Source organism: Podarcis pityusensis, assembly GCF_964106645.2.
Source record: "Podarcis pityusensis genome assembly, chromosome: 5".
Taxonomy (NCBI): Eukaryota; Metazoa; Chordata; class Lepidosauria; order Squamata; family Lacertidae; genus Podarcis; species Podarcis pityusensis.
Window position 1 is genome coordinate 97812543 of NC_138032.1, and position 22402 is coordinate 97834944.

At 44.1% G+C, this 22402-nt stretch overlaps 1 long non-coding RNA gene across 1 annotated transcript; it reads right to left on the reverse strand.

Annotated features, from left to right (window-relative positions):
- Positions 1–18921: 18921 nt before the first annotated feature.
- LOC308477276 lies at positions 18922–21898 on the reverse strand. The gene is made up of 2 exons (XR_013986433.1): positions 21759–21898; positions 18922–19160 (listed from the first exon to the last, which is right to left on the reverse strand). It is a non-coding gene; the product is annotated as an uncharacterized lncRNA (long non-coding RNA).
- Between the last annotated feature and the right edge of the window lie 504 nt (positions 21899–22402).

The window sequence follows — 22402 nt, forward strand, 5'->3', positions numbered from 1 at the left end:
TTTGCCTCCAGACAGCGGCAGCCCCAGGGGTGGGTGGAGGGGGGCACAGAAGGGGCAAAATATATTTCTAGGTGGGAGAAATATGTTAAGATCTCAGAGAGTATATATTAATGACAGGAGTGGGGGAGCAAGTGAATTGCACATGCCTTGTGTGAAGAAGTAGTTTCATTCTGAATTGCAGATCCATTTCTAGTGTTATGAGAAAGGGAGAATAAATTGTCTACACCTACATTGCACACACCAGTCATTATTTTACAGGAATGCAGTCAAAGACAACAGCAGAGCAACCACTTCACACTCCCCCAGCTTTCCTTGAGTGTGGGGAGAGAGTCCTTTAGATTCTAGAAAGGAAGAGTGTGTCCTTTGGCAAGTATAACACATATCCAAGCCTCTAGATGTTAAACATAAAGATGCCAATAAGGAAGCCGGATTAGATATCTTTATCCCCTGGGTGTTAATATCCCCAAGTTACTGCCAAAGACAGTGAACTAAATGATGAAACTGTCTACCCTTTTCACCCTTTCCTGCTAAGGGTCTAGAATTCTGAGCAGGGGGAGATGCCTCGCCCTTACTACAATGAGGCAGCTGTCCAAGCATAATATTCCAAGATGAGTTCCTGCAGAGGGATGTTGGGTTTTGTGGTGGGGGAAAGCTGGCAGCCATGGACTGTGATCTGTAAAAATCGTCCTTTTGCGTCTTTCCTTCTTGGCAGGCTCCCACAACTCACCCACTACTGTGTACAGTAAAAGATGCAGTATCAACTCTGCTTTTTGAAAGGCAGAGGCAAGTTTTGAGCAGGGTTTGAGAGGAGGGTGGGGGAATGAAATTATGGTACTTACTGTGATTCTAGATGTATTTTACTTTACTTTACTTTTACAGCCTCCTGCACATGGTGGGGGGGACATAGCTGCCCTATAAATGGTACCACAAATGTGCTAGACTTTTCTTCCCTGGCCTGTGTTACCTCAGAGTCCATGCATCCTGTATATCTTCAGTTAGGAGTACATTAAAGGCAAAGAGAGAGGTGTGTATGTGTGTGTGTGTGCGAACACGCATGCGCACGCATGTACATGTACAAAATATTGCCGCAATTCTTAAACTATACATACTATTCCTTTCTAATATGGGGCATAGAACAGCTCATGGTTAACTCATTGGGCCAATGCAAACATCCCATTTGCACTGGGAGAGCTGCTTTGCCTTTGCCCAGCCCCCAGAGGCTTCAGTAACGACTAGAAACAAGCACCCTGCGAGCAGACAGGTTGCTGGGCTTACTTCCTGTGCTACCATAAATCACCAGTGTGGAACCATCTTTTCTTACTTGTCCATGCGGAGCTCATTTACTCATCCTCCTAGAATGAAGTAGGATTAGCCATGCCGAAACAGTCCTCACACTGCAGAGATGTCCTTTGAATCAGTCTTTTGCTGTCCTGTTTAGGACGTATTTCTTTTTTATATGTTTTATTACTGGAAGTTTTACAAAGCATACAGAACAGAAGCCAATACATCAAATTCCTCACAATGACCCTGATTATACAGCGCCTGAAACTGTAACTGCAGTACAACCTCTTCCTTTTAGGAAATCAAAGCCAAAGACCATGTTTCCGTTGGGACCACTTGCGGTTAACAAGCAAAGGCCTTTTTACTAGAGGTTCCTTACAAGAGGGATTTTATGTCTCCCTCATACTGATGCTCAGTCATCAGAAGGTACCTCTCAAACCGTAGGAATCCTCTCTACAGGGCAAGAACACCAGTCCTCAGCCAGCCAAAATCTTAACCAAACAGTTGGGTTATGACACACCAGCAATCTTCCATTCTCTAAGTGCATTTGGAGGGATAGGGAGACATAAATATATCAAAGAGCACTTATTTAATAGAAGCCGCCACACTGCAAACCACAAAGCCCACTGAGCTACATCCAAAGATCTTAGCTCTTCATCAAGCACCACAATAGTCATTGCGTATTGCAGCAGCAAAGAGATTGCATTCATCAGAGACAGGTGCTAAGGAAAGAGTTTTGTTTCTGCAGTTCAACTCTTGCAAATTCTTGGTCAGGTGTTTTTTTCTTATGTTGCATCAAACAGTGACAATATTTTGAAGGAACATAAAAAAAACATCTGACCAAGAACTTGCAAGAGTTCAGCCCTGTGAAACTTCAGACAGTTCTAGTACCATGCCTCTTGCTCTCTGACAGGTTCACATAGGTTGGCAGGCCTGCAGCAAGAGTGTTTGGCTGAAATGCACATAGGATTCTGACCCTTAAGGGGAGTGGTCATAGTTAAGAGGTAGAACAAGTAGTTTATATGTGGACAGTCCTTGGCATCTCCAACCAAGAGATCTTAGGAATCAAGGATGGGAAAAACCTGTGACTGAGAGAACCTGCAGAACCACTGTCACTTTCACTATACCAGAGGTACTAATCTTTTGGAGCCTGTGGGCACTTTCGGAATTTTGTGTCGTGGGCACCCGTCACAACTACCAAAGCACCCATCAACATTAAACACTGTAACAGGCAATGAGACACAGAACAGGGGTTTTTTTTCTTGGGGGGGGGGGGAGGGGGTTGTTAGTGCAGTTTGCCAATCATTTGTGATTCCTTTTTCAGTCAGCAGAGTCACCCAGGAAGTCTTTCAGAATCTTCTTCCTCAATTTGGACCATCTGTTGGTGAACTCCCATGTGGGTATAAGCACCTCATCCATTCCAGTTCTTATAGTATTTATTGTACAATTAACAGTACAGCTTATATAACTACTGGTCTAAGAAAAACAAGGTAAACTATATACAGAAAATCATTCCTCCTTTATGCTCTTCAGCCACCTGGACAGAGTGACTGCTTCCACACCAGTCACACTTCTCTCCTCCAGAGTCTGCCGTCTAAAGAAGCCTGTTGCTAAGGGCAACCCTGTTGCTGGGGGAGATCTGTTGCTAGCGGCAAACTTGTTGCTATGGGCAAAACTTTTCAAGGATAATTTCAAGCCCATGTTTACACTAAACTAACTTATCTCAAATGAGTAGGGTTCCAAGTCTAAACACTTTAACTGACAATGGCTCATAGAACTTTTTTTTTGGGGGGGGGGTGTCATCATCACTCCTTAACCAAAACTTTATTCTGGTTGTCAATGATGGCAAATCTTAATCATGGGGGCAGGGAAGTAAAGTCACACTTGTTTGTTAATGAAGTCATTGATGCTTATGCAAGATCTTCTGAGGAGACTCTGCTGACCATTCCAGGACCAGCGATTGTCACTTGGTTGCAGTGAAGAAGTGGGCCTTCTTGGTGTTGACAGCCTTCGCCCTCTGGAAAGTCCTCCCTTTAATAGTTTGTGAGGCTGAGATAGTAATGACTTTTACGTGCCTCTTAAAAGCCTGTTTTAACCAAGCTCTCTGGGACTCTCCCTCTTAACTTCTGAATCCTCAGTTTTTATATGTGGCTCAGTTTTAGGGCCTTTCCACACTTTCTATTTATAGTGGTATAGTTGCTGTTTGATCCACTTTTCAGAGTGAATTTGTAGCTAATAGTCTGCACCTTTGGTCACATATGGCTGTTATTAGAAAGCAAGTGCAGGATTTTCCTTTCCACACTAATGGTGGGCTGTGCCCGAATGGAGAAAATTTCTGTGGCTGTAGTTACACCCTTTATGTACCCTTCTGATCCTCCGGCCCACAAATGTTGGCATTATGAGCATGCGCCTGAGGATATCCCTTTCATGACTTTCTTCTTCTTCCTTTTTGGTTTTTAATGCCTAATATTCAGGAGTTCTGATATTATAGCAGTATAGGGAATTGGCAGAGGAACTGCATGCCCGAGCTATGGTGAACCTGGTTATTGTGGTGAAATTTCATCTGCAGCTAATAACTGCTGTTGTGGGCAGTATTTTGACTCAGACCCGTAGTCTCTGTCCGCCATCTTTCTTACGAACTGAGCCTGCAAGCTATAAAAATTATATTATTCATTATATTATTCATTATATAGAATATATATAACAAAATAAACATTTTATAGGACAGCTCTCCTTTGATATAGTGGTATTAACTGGGATCATAGCCTAGTCTGTTCTAGTATCCTTTTTTTTTAAAAAAAGAAGAAGCTTGGGGTTGGACCTCTCCTTTCTATAATATTGCAGGATGAGCACTTTGGGTAAAGAATGTTGGCCTGTTCTTCTTTTAGTGATCCAGGGCAGGATTTTCTCTTTTGGTAGATGAAGGGAATGCAGTGGATGTAGCCTACCTTGATTTCAGCAAGGCATTTGACAAGGTGCCTCACGATATCCTTGTAAAGAAGCTGGTAAAATGTGGTCTTGACTATGCTACCACTCAGTGGATTTGTAACTGGCTGACTGACCGAACCCAAAGGGTGCTCATCAATGGTTCCTCTTCATCCTGGAGAAGAGCGACTAGTGGGGTGCCACAGGGTTCTGTCTTGGGCCCGGTCTTATTCAACATCTTTATCAACGACTTGGATGATGGACTCAAGGGCATCCTGATCAAATTTGCAGATGACACCAAACTGGGAGGGGTGGCTAACACCCCAGAGGACAGGCTCACACTTCAAAACGACCTTGACAGATTAGAGAACTGGGCCAAAACAAACAAGATGAATTTTAACAGGGAGAAATGTAAAGTATTGCACTTGGGCAAAAAAAAGGAGAGGCACAAATACAAGATGGGGGACACCTGGCTTGAGAGCAGTACATGTGAAAAGGATCTAGGAGTCTTGGTTGACCACAAACTTGACATGAGCCAACAGTGTGATGCGGCAGCTAAAAAAGCCAATGCAATTCTGGGCTGCATCAATAGGAGTATAGCATCTAGATCAAGGGAAGTAATAGTGCCACTGTATTCTGCTCTGGTCAGACCTCACCTGGAGTACTGTGTCCAGTTCTGGGCACCACAGTTCAAGAAGGACACTGACAAACTGGAACGTGTCCAGAGGAGGGCAACCAAAATGGTCAAAGGCCTGGAAACGATGCCTTATGAGGAACGGCTAAGGGAGCTGGGCATGTTTAGCCTGGAGAAGAGGAGGTTAAGGGGTGATATGATAGCCATGTTCAAATATATAAAAGGATGTCACATAGAGGAGGGAGAAAGGTTGTTTTCTGCTGCTCCAGAGAAGCAGACACGGAGCAATGGATCCAAACTACAAGAAAGAAGATTCCACCTAAACATTAGGAAGAACTTCCTGACAGTAAGAGCTGTTCGACAGTGGAATTTGCTGCCAAGGAGTGTGGTGGAGTCTCCTTCTTTGGAGGTCTTTAAGCAGAGGCTTGACAACCATATGTCAGGAGTGCTCTGATGGTGTTTCCTGCTTGGCAGGGGGTTGGACTCGATGGCCCTTGTGGTCTCTTCCAACTCTATGATTCTATGATTCTATGATTCTAGGTTCAGCAAGGTCAGAGGGGATCCTTGGAAGGTCTTGGAAGAGAGCCATGCTTGATTGAGCCTGGAGAGGATAACCCAGCCTCCCATCCTAGCTTCTCTTCTTTAAAAAGAAGAGAACACCATGGGAGCTGAGTATTTAAATTTAGTTGATTAATCACATAAAAATCTTTTGATTGGTGGAAATGGTGCCTCTGATTAATTAGGGGGCAGATTAAAAATAAAATAAACCAGGACTTCCAAAAACAGCAGATGATAGGAGAAGCATTCTGCACTCTCTCACAGATGTGGGCAGGTGTGCCTCTTTTAAGATAGTGCCTATGCAAACAATATACGTGTGCTACCTTCCAACGGGAAAGGAAGGATGCTTTCATCTTCAGAACTATTGCTTTTATTTATATCCATAGAAAAGCAGATTATACAGCAACCCCCCCCCCCTCACAAGGTTGGAACTTGGAGAATGAAATTGCTGGGCAGTGAATTCAGGACAGATGAAAGAAAACCCAGCACACCCTTAAAGATGTAATTCCCTGCTACAGGCTGGTGGTCATTAGGCTGGATGGCTTTCTAGAAAAATGAAGCGTTAGTCATATTCCTGGAGGAGGGGAGGGCTGTGAATTGCTATTATCCATGATAGTTAAATAGAACCTCCATGTTCAGAGGCATTAGACCTCTGACTATGGATTACTGGGGAGTAAAGAGAAGGGAAGATCTGTTGACTTTGTGACCCACTTGTAAGCATCCTGGAAGCAGCTGGGTAGGCACTGCTCAAAACTGAATGCTGGAGGAGATGGACTGTTCGCCTGATCCAGCCAAGCTATTCTAATGTTCTTATGACTCATAATTGTCTGTCTCTATTTGCCTATTCAGGGGTTTTGTCCACCACTTGTTAATGCATTCAGCATTCCCTTGTGTAAATAGATGTAAACATTTCAAAGCAGGGTCAGTCTTCTTTTCCTCTCTGCATTCAGAGACGGTGCCAGGAGTTTGGATATGGCATGAGATCACACAAGAGCCCACTTGCTATGGATGGGTAGCAATGAGGTTAGCCCTATGGTGTGCCTAGATGTCTTCCAAGCCCTGATTAGTCATATGGACACACTGCAAACCCCATCTTTAAAACTGAGCCTTGCTTTTAAATCAAGTCACTCTGTGGTGGAAGCCACAGTTGCAACTGAGATTCTGCTGATACTGTGTTAAGTTGGCTCCTCATGAAAGCAGAGATGAGGTGAGGGGGAGGGAGATGGAAAGAGGGGTGGGCAAGAAAGAAGAGATATTAAGGAGAGGGGAGAATATGGAAAATAAGTCTTAAATAGGATTTAATGAGATGTAAAAGGGATGAGCAAAATGTTGATCTATTACCACACTTGTAGACTCTCTCTCTCTCTCTCTCTCTCTCTCTCTCTCCCTCCCTAAATGTTACTCCTAAGCAATTAAAAAAAGTGAACGGACAAGTCCCTTTCAGTACATATACAGTACATATACTATGAAAACTCAACCTTCTCTAGCCCCAGCCTGGCACTGGGGGGAATATGAGCTGGAAGCACAGGAAGCTGCTTTAACTGAGTCAAACCTTTGGTCCACTGAGCTCTGTACTGTCTGCACTGGCTGGCAGGAGCTCTCCAGGATTTCAGTTAGGAGTCTCTGATAATAAAACCTTCATGCAGAGCAGATGCTCCACCACGGAGAGGACAGGGGCACAACTGTGCCAGTTGTGGGGCAACAAGCTGCAGGACGAGTCAGGGCGCAAAGGACCAAAGGTCAGGGTGGAAATGGGTGGAAGAGGAGGAGGGGCAGGGTGAGACCCTAACTTGTTCTAACTGGGACTTCCGGGTTGGTGCGAACAGCTAATGGCGGATTCCCTCCGAGCTCCGGAGGGAATCGGCTCCGCTGGGGACGGGTCTTGCCGCGACGGCGACGCGGAGACCCTCAAAAACCGCAGGCGCGGATGCCTGCGGACCTGGTGACTCGGTGGGCACCTTAAGCGCCCCCCCGACCCACGAAGAGCCTTTTTAAAGGCTACGGAGAGGGTACGGAGAGCGGCGTGGTGCTGGGAGTAGACCGCTACCCCAGCGGAGCGAAGCCGTGTGCCATGGCTGAAGAGCGCTGACTTTTTTCCTTAAATTCGGAACCCGAAAAGAAGCAACCCGTGAGTAGATTGGAATTCGGACTTTAAAATATCTATCTGTGAATTTGATACGACCGGGGGATGTGTTAAAGGGAAGTCCGCACCCCCCCCCTTCTGCAGACGATTTAAAGCAATAGCAGGAGAACTAAGTTGGAGAGCCTACCCCTTTGGGGTGAGTTAAAAAGACATTAACTTTCACGATTTGATAAAAGAAGTTTTGAGCTGGAGTGTAAGAGTGGAATTTTAGAAGTTTTTCTCTTGTTGTGTGTAACCCCCCCTTCCGGGCCGGGAGCGTCCTGCCTTTGAGCCTGTTGAAGAGGAAAGGAGTTTGACAGCTGTCAAAGCTGTCAAACGGGCAATTTAAAGTAAAAAAGCGTGTTACTTAAGATCTCCCTGGACTAAATGTGATACAATTGAATTAAAGTGGTTGGAAACAAAGAAACAAAGAACGAGGCAAAGGACTGTTGGGAAAAAATTACTAAGTAACCAGATTCCCTCTAGGGGGAATTCTGAGACATTACAATGGCTGCGGATGGAAATTTACTAGCTGAAATAGAAAGAATGTTTTACTTTGTGGGAATTTTACAAGAGCAGAGTCTGGCTATGAATAAACAACTCACGACCTTGACTTCTGGAATAAGCAGCTCTGCTGAATGTATTGAGGATTTGAATGAGAAAAAATCTGCAGCTGAACCGGAACAGATATCTCAAGAACTGAAGGAGACTAAACAAGGAAAGGAGAAAGCACAGATGGAAAGTACCAACCAGAAGCCTACACATGTGGATTATAAACAAGAAGACCCTTGGATTACACGGATTACAAATCTGCAAAAGATGCGAAAGATGAAGGAGGAGGCCCCTGGAGTACTTGGAATTCAAGAACTTAAAAGAAAGAAGAAATATGATGGGGGCCTCCATTCTGAATATGAAGGACTGGTGGAACTTTTGCAGCAGTTGTCTCTAAGTTTTCTTGTGGGAAGAAAACCTGGCTTGATTGGGACAGAACTCCTTCGAGATCCGAAGACCAACATAAAGGACTACCAACAAAACCGGCGGAGAGGGACTGAAAGAGACTTGAAGGCCTCGGATGTGAGGAATCCAGGCTAAGAACTGTTATTGTGGACATGTACTTGGGAAGGGACGAACCGGGGATGGGAGGGGGGGAAAATAGAATTTTAAAAACACTTACGATTTTTGGGTCTAGTCAATATGATTGATGTTTAATAAAAAATGGGAAATCGATGGAAGGGAATCTGAGTCCAACTTAGGATAGAATTTAATCTTCTACAAAAGATGTAATATTAACATGGTAAGGAGGGAAAATAATAACTTGCTGACATAATTATGGGAATTGGGATGTATGAAGGGGGGGTGGGGGGAAGTCAAGGACCAAAGTTAAGAAAGTAAGATTTTTGAAATTATACATGTTCTTTGTCTTTGTCTTTTACGTGTGTGTTATGTCTTTATAAAATGTGAAAAACCAATAAAAAATTTATATAAAAAAAAATATAACTTGTTCTAACTGTATTAAGGAGAGAATCATGCCCAACTGAGGAGGGAGGGGACAAGTCCTACATACTATATACCTATTCAGGACCATGGCTGCCAGCTGACATATCCCCCCCCCCCGCACATTCTATATTTTTGTCTCACTTTGAGGATCAGATAGTTTGTCAAATAAGGAATGCTGAGCACGAGGGATTTTAAAACGTTTCCTCCATTGATCTCACAACCGTGCCTTCCACCTAATGTGCCAAAGCGAATGTTTTTCATTTTTCCCATTTTAGTATTGTAAACCCGAGGGCTGATTCATCAGATGTGACTCTTTCTATAGGAAGCAGACCCTGGCACTGTTATGCATGGCATGCCCTGGTTACATCCAGACTAAACTATTGCAACACACTCTCTGTAGGGCTTGAGAATCAATGTCACTTTCTCTTGATTTCCAATTTTTCCATTCTGAAGTTCAGTTCACCACATTTCCACTTGAGTTTGTGAATTTAAAAAAAAAATCTTGAAAATTTACCAGAATTTCACTGTGCATTGTTCCTAACGTACATGTTTGAATGCATTTTTGCCTAATATAATGCGCTTTTCATTTTTTTATGAGTATGTATATGCTAATGCATACTTCCCTCTAACACATACATTTTTGTTCATAGTTTTGGTTGGAAATTTGGAGGCATGAGAATTTTGAAGAACAGCTGTGCTTTGGTGACTTAGCTACACTTTGCATTAAACTTAGCTCTTGATTTCTCGGCCCCATTTAAAGTGCTGGTGGTGACCATTAAAACCCCTATAAAACCCCTACATTTTGGGACCAAGCTATTTGACAGACTCTCTTAGAGTTGTATTTGGCTGACAGACACTAGAGAAAGGGCCTGCTCAGTGGTGGGTCCAGATTTGTGGAACTTCCTTCCTGAGGAAGAATACAGGGCCCCTATTTTGCCAGTTGTAATCAGTCCATGATTTCAGAAACATGTATCGTGATGTGGCTTAATTTCTAAACATGAGATATAGAATCCAATCTCATCTGAAAATCTTACTTGGACCCTTTTTTCAGGGAGGAGGCATGTGTGTAAATGACACACTTTCCTAAATCAAGTCCAATTGTGTGGAAACAGCAAAGTTTAAAATGGAATCCCTACTGAGTTAAAATTTCACCAGCTGTCACTGCCCTAAGCAGGTGCCAATGGATCCATGATGTAGTTCAACTGGTGAAGTTAAGCAGGTGTTGCCCTGGATGGGAGACTACGTGGGGATAATAAGTGAGGTACAATCCAGTCTTGGAGTTACAGTAAGGGTGGATCCCAAACCTGACATGTTTGAAAACTACTGGTTAAAAATAATAATATTGCTTCCTGCTGTTCCAGGGATCAAGATGCCAGATGATGTTTTGCTGCAACTGACTATGGCTTTAATGAAGAGCAATTGCTTTGTCTAATCAAAAGAGAGAGAAAGCATATATTTAAAAGCCCCAAAACATTTCCATTTAATGACGCACATGGGCAGCACATTTTAAGTGGCTAAACTTCCTCAGCAAACAGCCACGGTGCACCTGTGCCACAGCTGGATCTAATCTGTGGAGGACTGTACTTTAGAAGCCATTGCCGGATTTCAGGCTGGAAACAAAATAATGCCCCACCCAGGCATATTCCAATCCGCAAACTACTTTAACATTTCAGAGGGGAAAGAACAATCCTATTCTGTGGGTTAAAGAAATCCATAGAAGATTTATGTGTTGCTGGGGATTTCTGTGAAATTCTGACCGGGGGAGTCGGGGAAAGAGCAGGATCACACATCCGGACTTGAAAGAAAGAAAAGACTGAAGAGAGCAGTAGAAGAGGAGGAGGAGGAGTCTTATAAAGGTCAGTAGCATTTTAAGGAATTAGGATTTGGAGAAGGGGCAGTGAAGCATCTCTGTTGACTACGTCCTCCAGACCCACAAGCTGAACACGCAGCAACCATAGCAAAGGAACCATGTCAAAGACTGCTTTGTGGATTTGTCTGGATGGATAGCCTGCCCTCTCAAAAGCTAAAGACTTGGTTATCATTTGGGCAAAAGAGAGTGTTGGACCTGGTGGGGTTGTTCCTCAGAAGCACAGATATATTTCTGGCCAGCTTCTACAGTGCACAATGGTTGAGTTCAGCAAAATGGAAAACAACCAATTTTCTGCTATGTGAATGAGCCTGTATTTGTTGTGGGCTCACACATTGCCCCCTCCCCATCTTTCATGGTCATGAGAAGAAAAGGAGAAACTTTTACTCTCGGTTAAGACAAATTGCAGTTCTCAAAGACATCTCACTAACTAGGGAATGTTTTGAATATAAAACCAGGGGGTATTATTACTATTATAATTTATTACTCATCCTTTACTCTAAGGTCACAGGGTCAGTTGCAACATTAAAATACAATATTAAAAATAGTTTAAAACAACTTACAATCACAAAGATAAGATGGGTCCTAAAAATATATACCTTAAGTGTCAAAAACCAGTATAAAGAGGTGCATTTTCAGCATTTGCAGTAAGCTATAAGAATGAAGGAGTTCCAAAACTTATGGGCTTCCACAGAGAATGCCTTCTCTCAGGGCTGCATTCTCCCTGTCTCTTTGCATTCAGATCTGGATTTCACCTGCTCCTTTGGATTTGACTTGCACTCTGATGAAGCCTTTGAGAAATGCAACTAGTAAAGTGTAAAGCTTGGTTTTCAGAATTTTTGCCAGCTAGCAATCAATCTCCATTGCTTCCTTTGCAAAATGTCGCCTCTGGATTTTGCCTCAGCTCCTCGGAAGGGCAGCATCAAATAGTCACACCATAAACCTCTCTCCCAAGGTCATTTCTAGCTCTCTATACCGTAATTCACTGAAGCCCATTTCTTAATGGCCTCTTTACATATATGAATTCACATTGTAATAGCCATTGGCTACAAGCAATATTGCTCAACATGACTCTTAATGGCCTGAAGCAATTCCTTCTACGATGTTCCCACTTCCCTATGTATGGCTCCTTCCAAGTGAGATACTTTCAGGCATGTGAAACAAAGCTTGCAGCTCCAAGGAGGAGATGCATTTCTGTTGAACTGCCTGAAAATTTAGGTTCAAGTATGGAAGTGCAGAAAAGGGGCCTTTCCTCTTAATGGGAGGAGTGTATGCAGCAAAATTTTGCTATCTGCCCTGTGAACTTGTTGAAGAGTGAGGTGTAAATCCATTGTTGCCCTGCTGTGAGGGCTGAAGATGGCTCCCTGCAAGGCCCCGTTCCACCTGGCCTAGGGGGCGGGGACCAGACTCACCCTGCTCAACATAAGAGACTCCTGGGAGGCCAGAGGGACGTTGCCCTCGTGCGAGTGCTGAAGAGCCCAGACTCACTGGAACAAACTCGGGGGTTGGGGCAAATGTTGAAAATGCTTTAAAATATTTATAAATGTTTTTAAATAGTTTTTAATCTGTGGCATTTTAAATTTTGGGTTTTTTGTTTTTGTTTTGCTCTGTTGGGGTGGGATAAATATTTAGTTGGGGCTGGGGATTAGTTTTATTTTAGTATGTTGTTGTTGTTGTTTTAATTAGTTTCTACTGTTTTATTGGTTTATTGTATAGCTTGTATTCTGTTCTGAAGGGGAGAGGGTCAGGGCTGCCTGGGAGTGGGCCCCAGCCAACAGAATGGCTGGGGCAGGTTCCACGGGGGGGGGGGGGTTATTTGGGATGGCTAACCCTTCATTGTTTGAAGACTATCCCTGCCAATGGGTCTGGTCTTGACCAGAAGGATAGTAGAATCACCAAGGGAGCCCACATGACCTTAAGGTGCTGCTGTGCAATGCCAGGTCAATGATTCACAATATCTCTGCCATCCATGACTTGATCGTGGATGGAGGACTTGACCTGGCATGTGTAACAGAGACTTGGTTAGATGAAGCAGATAGACCTGTTCTTGCCACTGCTTGTCCACCAGGTTTCTCTTACGCATATAGGCGGGGAGGGTCATATAGGCGGGGAGGGGGGTGGCAGTGATTTTTAGGAAGTTATTAGCTTACACCAGGCATCCTATTGGGCAGACCCAGATTTCTGAGTGCATGTTCTGGAAGTTGGGCAATAGGGGCAGTACAAGTTTCCTTTTGGTGTACCGACCTCCCTGCTGCACCAAGGATTCCCTGCCTGAGCTGCTTCAGGTCATGGCAGATGTTCTCCTGGAGATACCTAGTTTGGTTGTCCTTGGAGATTTTAACATCCATGCCAACATGACCTTACAAGGGGCCGCTCAGGACTTGTGGGAAGCATGGCCTCCATGAGGCTTTCCCTGAATAAGTTTGGCTCAACTCATAGTCACAAACACACCTTAGACCTAGTGTTCACCTCTATGGACATGGGTGATGATGATAATAATAATAATAATAATAATAATAATAATAATAATTTTTTATTATTTATACCCCGCCATCCCCAGTCAAGACCGGGCTCAGGGCAGCTAACAACCAATAATAAAAACAAGTTGATTAAAATACAATTTAAAAGATTAAAATACAACATTAAAACATTAGGATGTAGCCTCTTCACCTGACACTAAGTAAAAGTGAAACAAAAGAAGTGCCATGGTTGGATCATTTCCTGATGCAACTGGGAGGTGGGAGCTATTTGGATGGTCCGCCCCCACCATCCAAATGGTTTCCAGAGAGTGATAGGGGATGTTATATCCTATGTTGATGGCCTTTCAGCTGATTCCCTGGTGGCCCACTGGAATGTGGAGTTAACCAGGGCTATCGATTGTCTGGCTCCGAAAGTGCCCTCTCCGATTGCATGGAGCCTGGACAGCCCCATGGTTTTCCCCAGAGCTGAGGGCAATGAAACAATTGCTGAGATGGCTAGAGCGCTGGTGGCGGGAAACTCCATTGAACCGGACATGGGTTAGAGCAAACTGTTGAACCTACCAAGTGGCAATAGCGACTGTGAAGAGGACCTTCTTTACTTCCTCTATTGCATCTGCAGAAAACAGCAGCAGGAGACTCTTTCAGGTGATTCGCAATCTAACAGAACCACCTTTGCCATTGGGGCCTGGTAAGGACATCAAGATCTCCTGCAATGATTTTGCACAGTTTTTTTTGCAGATAAGGTCACTCAGATTCGGAAAGAGGTAGACTCCACCGTGGGAGCAGGGCCAGGGCGGGAGGGTTCTAGAGTCCTGTCTAGTCAAGTTGCATGGGATCAATTCCAATATGTTATCTCTGAGGATTTGGAAAGCTGCTTGGATGAGTGAAACCGACCACCTGTCTCCTTGATCCTTGCCCACCCTGGCTAATAAAAGCAAGCCGGGAAGGGCTGGGCTCTGGGCTCTGTGGGATGGTGAATGCTTTCCTCTGTGAGGAAGCCGTCCCAGACCTGCTGAAAGAGGCAGTCATTAAACCACTTCTTAAAAAAAACATATTTGGACCCGGCCAATATGGCCAACTATCACCCAGTCTCAAATCTTCCATTCTTGGCCAAGGTGATTGAGCGGGTGGTTGCTGAACACCTCCAAACACACCTGGAGGATGCGGACCATTTGGATCCCTTCCAGTCGGGATTCAGGCCTCATCATGGGACTGAAACTGCCTTGGTTGCACTGGTCAATGATCTCCGGTGGGCTAGGGACAAAGGTGAAAGCTGTTTCCTAGTTCGGCTAGATCTCTCAGCGGCCTTTGATACCATTGACCCTGACATCCTTCTGGACCGTCTTGAGGGGCTGGGAGCTGGGGGCACTGTTATACAGTGGTTCCGCTCCTTCCTCCTGGGCCATGTTCAGAAAGTGGTGGGGGGGGATGAGTGTTCAGACCCCTGGGCTCTCACTTGTGGGGTGCCTCAGGGTTCTGTCCTCTTCCCCATGATTTTCAACATCTACATGCAGCCGCTGGGAGAGATCATCAGGGGTTTGGGCTGGGTGTTCATCAGTATGCGGATGATACCCAGCTCTACCTCTCTTTTAAATTGGAACCAGTGAAGGTGGTGAAGGTAGCGAAGGTCCTGTGTCTGGAGGTGGTTGGAGGATGGATGGCGGCTAACTGATTGAGGTTAAATCCTGACAAGACAGAAGTGCTGTTTTTGGGGGACAGGGGGCGGGCAGGTGTGGAGGACTCCCTGGTTCTGAATGGGGTAACTGTGTCCCTGAAAGACCAGGTACACAGCCTGGGAGTCATTTTGGACTCACATCTGTCCATGGAGGTGCAGGTCAATTCTGTGTCTAGGGCAGCTGTCTACCAGCTCCATCTGGCACACAGCCTGAGACCCTACCTGCCTGCAGACTGTCTCGCCAGAGTGGTGCATGCTCTAGTTATCTCCCATGCACTACTGCAATGCGCTCTGTGTGGAGCTACCTTTGAAGGTGACCTGGAAACTGCAGTTAATCCAGAATGTGGCAGCTAGACTGGTGACTGGGAGTGGCCACCGAGATCATATAACACCAGTCCTGAAAGACCTACATTGGCTCCCAGTATGTTTCCGAGCACAATTCAAAGTGTTGGTGCTGACCTTTACAGCCCTAAACAGCCTCAATCCTGTATACCTGAAGGAGCATCTCCACCCCCATCGTTCAGCCCGGACACTGAGGTCCAGCTCTGAGGGCCTTCTGGCGGTTCCCTCACTGAGAGAAGTGAGGTTACAGGGAACCAAACAGAGGGCCTTCTCGGTAGTGGCACCTGCCCTGTGGAATGCCCTCTCATCAGATGTCAAGGAAATAAACAACTATCTGACTTTTAGAAGACATCTGAAGACAGCCCTGTTTAGGGAAGTTTTAAATGTTTCATGTTTTATCGTGTTTTTTATATTCAAGCCACCAAGAGTGGCTGGGGAAACCCAGCCAGATGGTCGGAGTATAAATAAATAATAATTATCATTATTATCATTATTATGAAAATGAAAATAAATTCCCACCAGGAATTCTGGGGCTACCAGTCGCAATCCAGTCCCTAGGAGGAAAATCCCAAAGCACCTGCAGCTACCACCTCTGGCATTTGTTTTGCCACTCTGCTCATGAAGCACACGCTTTTCCTCCTGCCATCTTTCTCTGCTATATCTTAACATCTCTGTGCTTTGTACCAGGGATAGGTAACCGGTGGCATTACAGATGTAGATGTACTACAGCTTCCATCAGCCGCCACCACCCTGACCAATGGCAGGAGGCTGATGGAAGTTCTAGCAGGCCAACACAGCTGGATGATGCCTGCTTTATGCTTCACCTAGGGATACTCGGAAAGCAAACTTAGTACCTTTTGTGCACAAAGCTCTTGATTTTATGTCTTATTTTGCATTTCAATTGTTTTCACTTATTTATTGCAAGCTGGGCGGAAATGCTGTAAATATAATTATAAAATAAAATTAGAAACCACATTCTTATCATTCTGGGGAAGAACAGCATGCATACCTGGACAGCTGCTCTTGAGCCTTTCTTATTTAAGCTTCTAGACCTTTGATTATTGAACTTTTAAAAGAATGAACTCTACTCAATAAAAGCATAATTACACAGCTATATTTGTTCAGCCAACTTCCCCTGTTGATTTCGCATACCATCCGATTTCCTCATTCTTGGTGTTTAATCTGTCAGATCAGAAACCAGGGCTTAATAATAGTTTGTTAGTACAGGATAGACACGCAGAAAGGAGAAATTGGAGTGCCAGTAAAATAGCTTAGTGTAGTAAGTTTAACATTCAATTAACCAGTAAAACGCTATAAAGCTACACCCACTGTAATTTCCAGCAGGGAAAGGTTGGTCATGTTATGCTTTCCTAACCACATTTTTTTTATTTTTGGGGGGTGGGCTTAATGACTGGCTGGATGCCAGTGGCAGTGCTATCCTGGGCTAGAGGGATTCAAACAGAGGCCTCCTTCAGGCCAAAATGATAGATGCAGCCAAAATCATTGGCTGATTCGACTGGTTGAAATAGCCAAATAATTCCAATGTACTTGAGTTCCTTTAAAAGAGGGAATGTGCTGAAATCCTTCTTAAAAAAAGAAAAAAAAACCCCTCATAATCCATAAAGTCTAGTATGTGTTGCATTGATGCTCTGAAAATAGGGAACCTTTTCTGTGTCATTTTTGGTGGGTGTGGAAATAATTTTATGTTTTAACACTCTGGTGATGAGATTAGACTTTTATTCCTGTGCTAGAAATATGACTAGTTTCAGGAAATTACCATGAGATTGAAAAAGAACATTGCTGGTGTGCAAAAGATGTATTTTCTTAGATATTTCTCTAGCTGCCCCACCCCTGATGTAAAGTCTGAGAGGAGATGAGTATCACACACTGGAGAGATTAACAGGGGGCCGTTTGCCCCCCATGGCATGTTCTTGGGTCCCTGTGGACATGTGCTTCCCTTTTAGACTTTGTGATTGTTCATCAGACCCCAGTGAAAGCTTGGCAGATCCTAAGTTGTAACTTGTGTGAAGGAGGCAAGCAAGATGAAAGAGGTTGCAGAGTAGTACATTTAGCTGCCACAAGTCTTATTCCATTCCACTCCCATCCTGTGGAATCTCCAAAGCACAGAGATTCCTCTACATATGGAGACTTTCCTTGTGATCTAGAATCCCTGAAGGACGTCTGCTGCCAGCCTAAATGGAAAAACCCGGCTCTTTTCTCAGGCCTTTGTGTCCTGAATATTGTAATAATGATGTTGAATTCATCTGCTGTTGGAAGATTAATATTATTACCTGTACTGTTTTTTAATGAAACCATTGCTTTTGAAAGAATTATGTACCCAGCCCTGACTTAGATGAAATACACAGCAGACTATCAATGGTTTACATGAATGAATGATTTAAATAGAACAAACCTGGATCCCCTAGGGTTCTAAATCATACAGGGATCCTCAGTGCACAGAACAGTCTCCCTGCTTCAAATGACATTCCCCAATAAGACAATGGCAGGGCTGGGAGGGCTATGCTGCTCCACATTTGCCCCCTTCGTGTGAACAATGCCTAAAGATGGCTCTGGTTACCATGTAAAGTGGAAGCAGAAGAGCCTCATAAAGGGTGACCCCAGAGCCTCACAAGTGTTGGCTTCATTTTTCTAGCCAGCCATTCTTTGTGGTTACCACCAGTCCTCAACCACACCATTGTCAGCCATTCGTGTGCAGACCAGGCTATGGAGAAGGTAAGAAACACTAGAGGCTTCTCCCACTTGCTTGGAAACTGGATCTCTGTGCTGCCAGATGTTCTGCTCACCCGACAGCTGGGTGCACTCTCCCATGGAAAGCTGCGAGCGGATTTGTGGATGTCTAAGTAACACAACAGAGTATTCAAGTAAAAAATCGGACTTGGAAGCAGAGAGGACACAATGCGTATCCGTGCAGAGGTCCGCAGCACCTCCCACTGGCTTTTGCAGGATATTGGTCCTATTTTTGTTGTGTATCTGACATAACATGCTACTGAATATTAAGAGTAAAGCTGCCTGGAGCCATGTATGAGAACTGAACAGGGCTGAGCAGTGTATGAGAATACAAATAAAAAATGATGGTTTGCATAATGCTAGTCAAATATATATATATATATGGTGCTCAAGAGCAAACTGTTGCTTCCATGGGTGGACTCTCAGAGGTTCTTCATACACTGCTCTTTTAAGATTTACACCAAAGATATGGGAACTTGGATTGGCTGCTGCTCCCCATTGTGTGTGTACCTGATGGAAAACCTGTTTTTGATCTCTGCAATGTGAAAAACGGCCTGCAAAGGCTTGGGTGTATGTTAACTTTCTGAACTCGTGTATTATGGCTTGTGAAATGCTTATGAAAGCCAATCTGGGCGTATTCCTAGAACAGTGCACAGGAACACCAATGTCAATTCCTGGTGCATAAAGTCTGAAGCTCATTAGAGCTGTGTAACATGTTCAGTGTGAAACCAGAAACCACGTGAAGCATGCCTGGCTCACAGAATGTGCTTATAAAATCAGAAGAACAAAGACTGTGTTCATCCAAAGAGTTTTCTTAGGCTTGCAGAAAACTTTTTCAGCTGACCTTGGGAAACATTTCAAAATGCATCTGGGCTGATTTATAGAGTTGTAGCGAAAGTTGGGTTTTTAAAATGTGTGGTTTCCACATTGTGCTGCTGCATTCAATGAAGTAAACATCAACGCTTTCCATCTGAGGTTTGGGCTGCTACTATGCTGGGGCTCCTTTGAAAGGGTTCCCTTCTGTGACCTGCCTGGAAGGAAGACAAGGATAGCAGCAAAGGTAAATGACAGTGTTTTCACCAGTTTGGTTTAAAAGGGAAGGGATTCCTTTCCAGTTTTAGGAATGATTTCAGCTTTGATGCTGCTTAGCATAAGGATTAGTGGGGGGGGGGGGGAAGGGAATCCTGGTAGACTGAGATCAAGATGTCTGCTCAGATGTGTGCAATTTGCAATGCATCTGCATTACCCTTTAATTCCTGTTGCATTTATCTTTCTCTTAAAAATGAGCATGGGGTTTTAACTATATTTGAATTCAGAGGATTTGAGGTATAAAGCATTATTATTATAGCTATCAATTTTCTATAGTGTTATCAATTTACATAGTGCCTTACAGAATAAGTACAAAAGGATAGCTCTCTGCCCTGAAGAGCTTACAAGATAAACTGCAACAGTGGGAGGGATAAGAGGGGCAGAGGGGTGGGCAGGGGAGAGAAGCAAAAATAATACAGATTGGCTCCATCCAAATTAAATTCATTTTGCATAGGCTTAGTTTTCATTTTGAGCGAGGACTGAAAATGTCAGTCAAAATCTTCATGGGAAAGATGGATACTGTGAAGGAAGAGAAGTGGCAACTTGCAGCCATTCTCTGGCCAGGAGTGGGGGGAAAGGAGGAAGAAAGTGGGGGTGGATGAGGGGGTGCTTAAGACAACAGGAGAGTGGTAGAACTGGAGGAGTGAAGGCAATGAGCAGAGTGATTGTGGCAATAAGGACAGAATCATAAGGTTGAGCAAGGTTGTGCTGGACTCAGAAAGGTGATAGGAACTCTGTGAAGAGACTTAAGAAAAGGCTTGTCATCATCCTCATGGAAATCTACACTTCTCTGGGCTTCTCTGGGCTTGCAAGGATACCGGTGGGAAGTGTGAATCGGCATATTATCTGATCTCTGTTGAGCTGAGAGGAGAGAGGCCCATTCTGGCCCCTGCCACTGTCCAAGGGACCAAGGGCCAAGAGAAGGCCAGCCAACGGACTTGCAGCTGCTCCCGTGCTTTACTCCCCTCTTTCCTTTCCCCTCACACCAAGCAAATGGAGAGTCTAGGATTAGGGTCTGCCTTAACTGCAGTATCTCCACGGCATTTAGGAAAAAGATTAGTTGACTTGTGAGGGCTAATAAAATCATCACCATCTTCTCAAGACATCCAAGTAGGCATTTCGACTGCACCACTACTGATTCAATATGGGGTGTCATTTTCTTTAATGCTCTCCCTTTTGAAACAAAAGTCTCCCTGCTCCCATGTAGTGAACTAGCACATCAGCAAAGTATCCCCGGTGACTCCCAGGCATGCTGGTTTATTACATTTGTTTCTTTTATTATATTTCATTACACTAAAATTGTACCTCATCTTTAATCTGAAGTTGTGTTGCCCAGCATTCTAACACACAGTTCTGCATATTTTGTATAGCAGCTTTTACAACATAGGATTGTTTTTCAGATGCACCTAAAGAATGTTGAAGGACCTTATAAACACACCCTAAGGTTTCTTAGTGCACTGGATTAGAGTAGGTATGTATCATATATATCATTAGAGAAGCAGCAGGTTCTGTGGCAACACCCCTTCACCTTCTTCAGCCTGTTTTTTTCTTTTTATTTGGAAAGCAGACATGTTGTCCCCAGGGAGAATTAAAGGAGAAGCATTAGCTTGCAAAATGTATGCCAAATGAGCTAATGCTTCTGACACTTCCACAATGCAAGCTTTACAAGAAGGCATGCAGACAGTGAGGCCTGTTTTTCTATGTCATATTTTTTTTTAATGGCTAAATGTTTGTAGGAAACAAAATGGATTTATTTTTTGCTCAATCCAGGCATAATATCAGGACTTATCCGGTTCCGGGCCCCAGGGCTTCAGACAACTAACAAAACACATCTTACTTCTGCTCTGGTAGTTCCCTGTTATGTCTTTCACGCGCAGGAAGAAAGAGGAAAAGCAGAACCCAACCGATTAAAGCACCATGACCCTGTGATTCTTTTCTTATGAACAAGCACATGACAAGCCCTGGGGTAAGGACTCCGCAGCCCCTGCTACCACGTGTGACGCTGATGGAAGCCTTCAACTCTCCAAACCAAGTGTGCACAGCCTGGGACTCGCCAGGCAAAATACAGACCACCAGCCCTGAACTGCAGACAGTCAGGTGGTAAGCAACCCTTTGTCCCCACCTCCACCCTATTTTTGAAGCTCTAGGCAGCCAGCCAAAAGAGAAGGGATTCAAAGAATCTCGCAGTGCCTTAAATCATAGCAAATTTATTGAGGCATTCAGTCACAGACTTCACTAGATACTGAGAAATGCTGAGGATGTGGTGGGCTGCCTTTGGCTTGGTGGGTCGCAAAATTGCACATGCCCTGTGACTCAGTCGTGTTTCTAAAGGTATACAAAAATGAAATTTTGAGACAAATTTTGGGTAAACATTTGAAGGATACTGAGCAAAGCAAAAAGCATTTGAACAAAACTAGCCTTTCCATTCAGCGTCTGTTTGTTATTACATAAACCGGTGAAAAACTGCTGGCTATTTTTTGTAAAATTTTGAAAGTGAATCACCTTAAGGGTGCTTAGGTAAAAACAACAACAACTCTTACCTGAAGCAAAAATAGGAACAAAATATGAACAATGATTTACCAGTAACCAAAAACAGAGACTCTCCCTTGTAAAAGAGAACAGTTGGAGCACAGAACCATTAACAGGAGGCATTCAAGACCTTGGCTGGATGACAACACAATGGAAACAGAGGCTGTAGGAACAGAAGATCAGTCAAATTAAGGGGCCACTTAGGTCTGAAGGAAGGCTATCATTTGGGGCATCTTGGTTCTGGAGTGTCAGTAAATGGCCCCTGGTGAAATTAAGGAGGTGGGGCTGGGGGGGGGTTGTGTTTTTTTTTTTTTTGCAGGGCCCTATGTTTCAAAAAGCCCTTTACAACAATAAATTACAGGAATGGAAATCAATAAAACATCAACATTTAAATCCATAAAACACAATAATGGTAAATGCAGGAAGCCAAGTCTACAGTGCTGGAATCCCAGGAGCCTAGGATAAGGCCTGGTGAAAGAGAAAGATTTCTAACAACTTTCCTAAAATGTCAAAAAATGCAGCCCTGGCATTTCTCCTTTGGGAGGGTGTTCTGCAGCGGAGGCAGGGCACAAACTCTAGGGGGCCCGAGGGACCTGGGCACCCTCAATTTCTTTTCTGGGGGTGCCCAGCCCTCATCCCCTGCTGCCACTGCCAG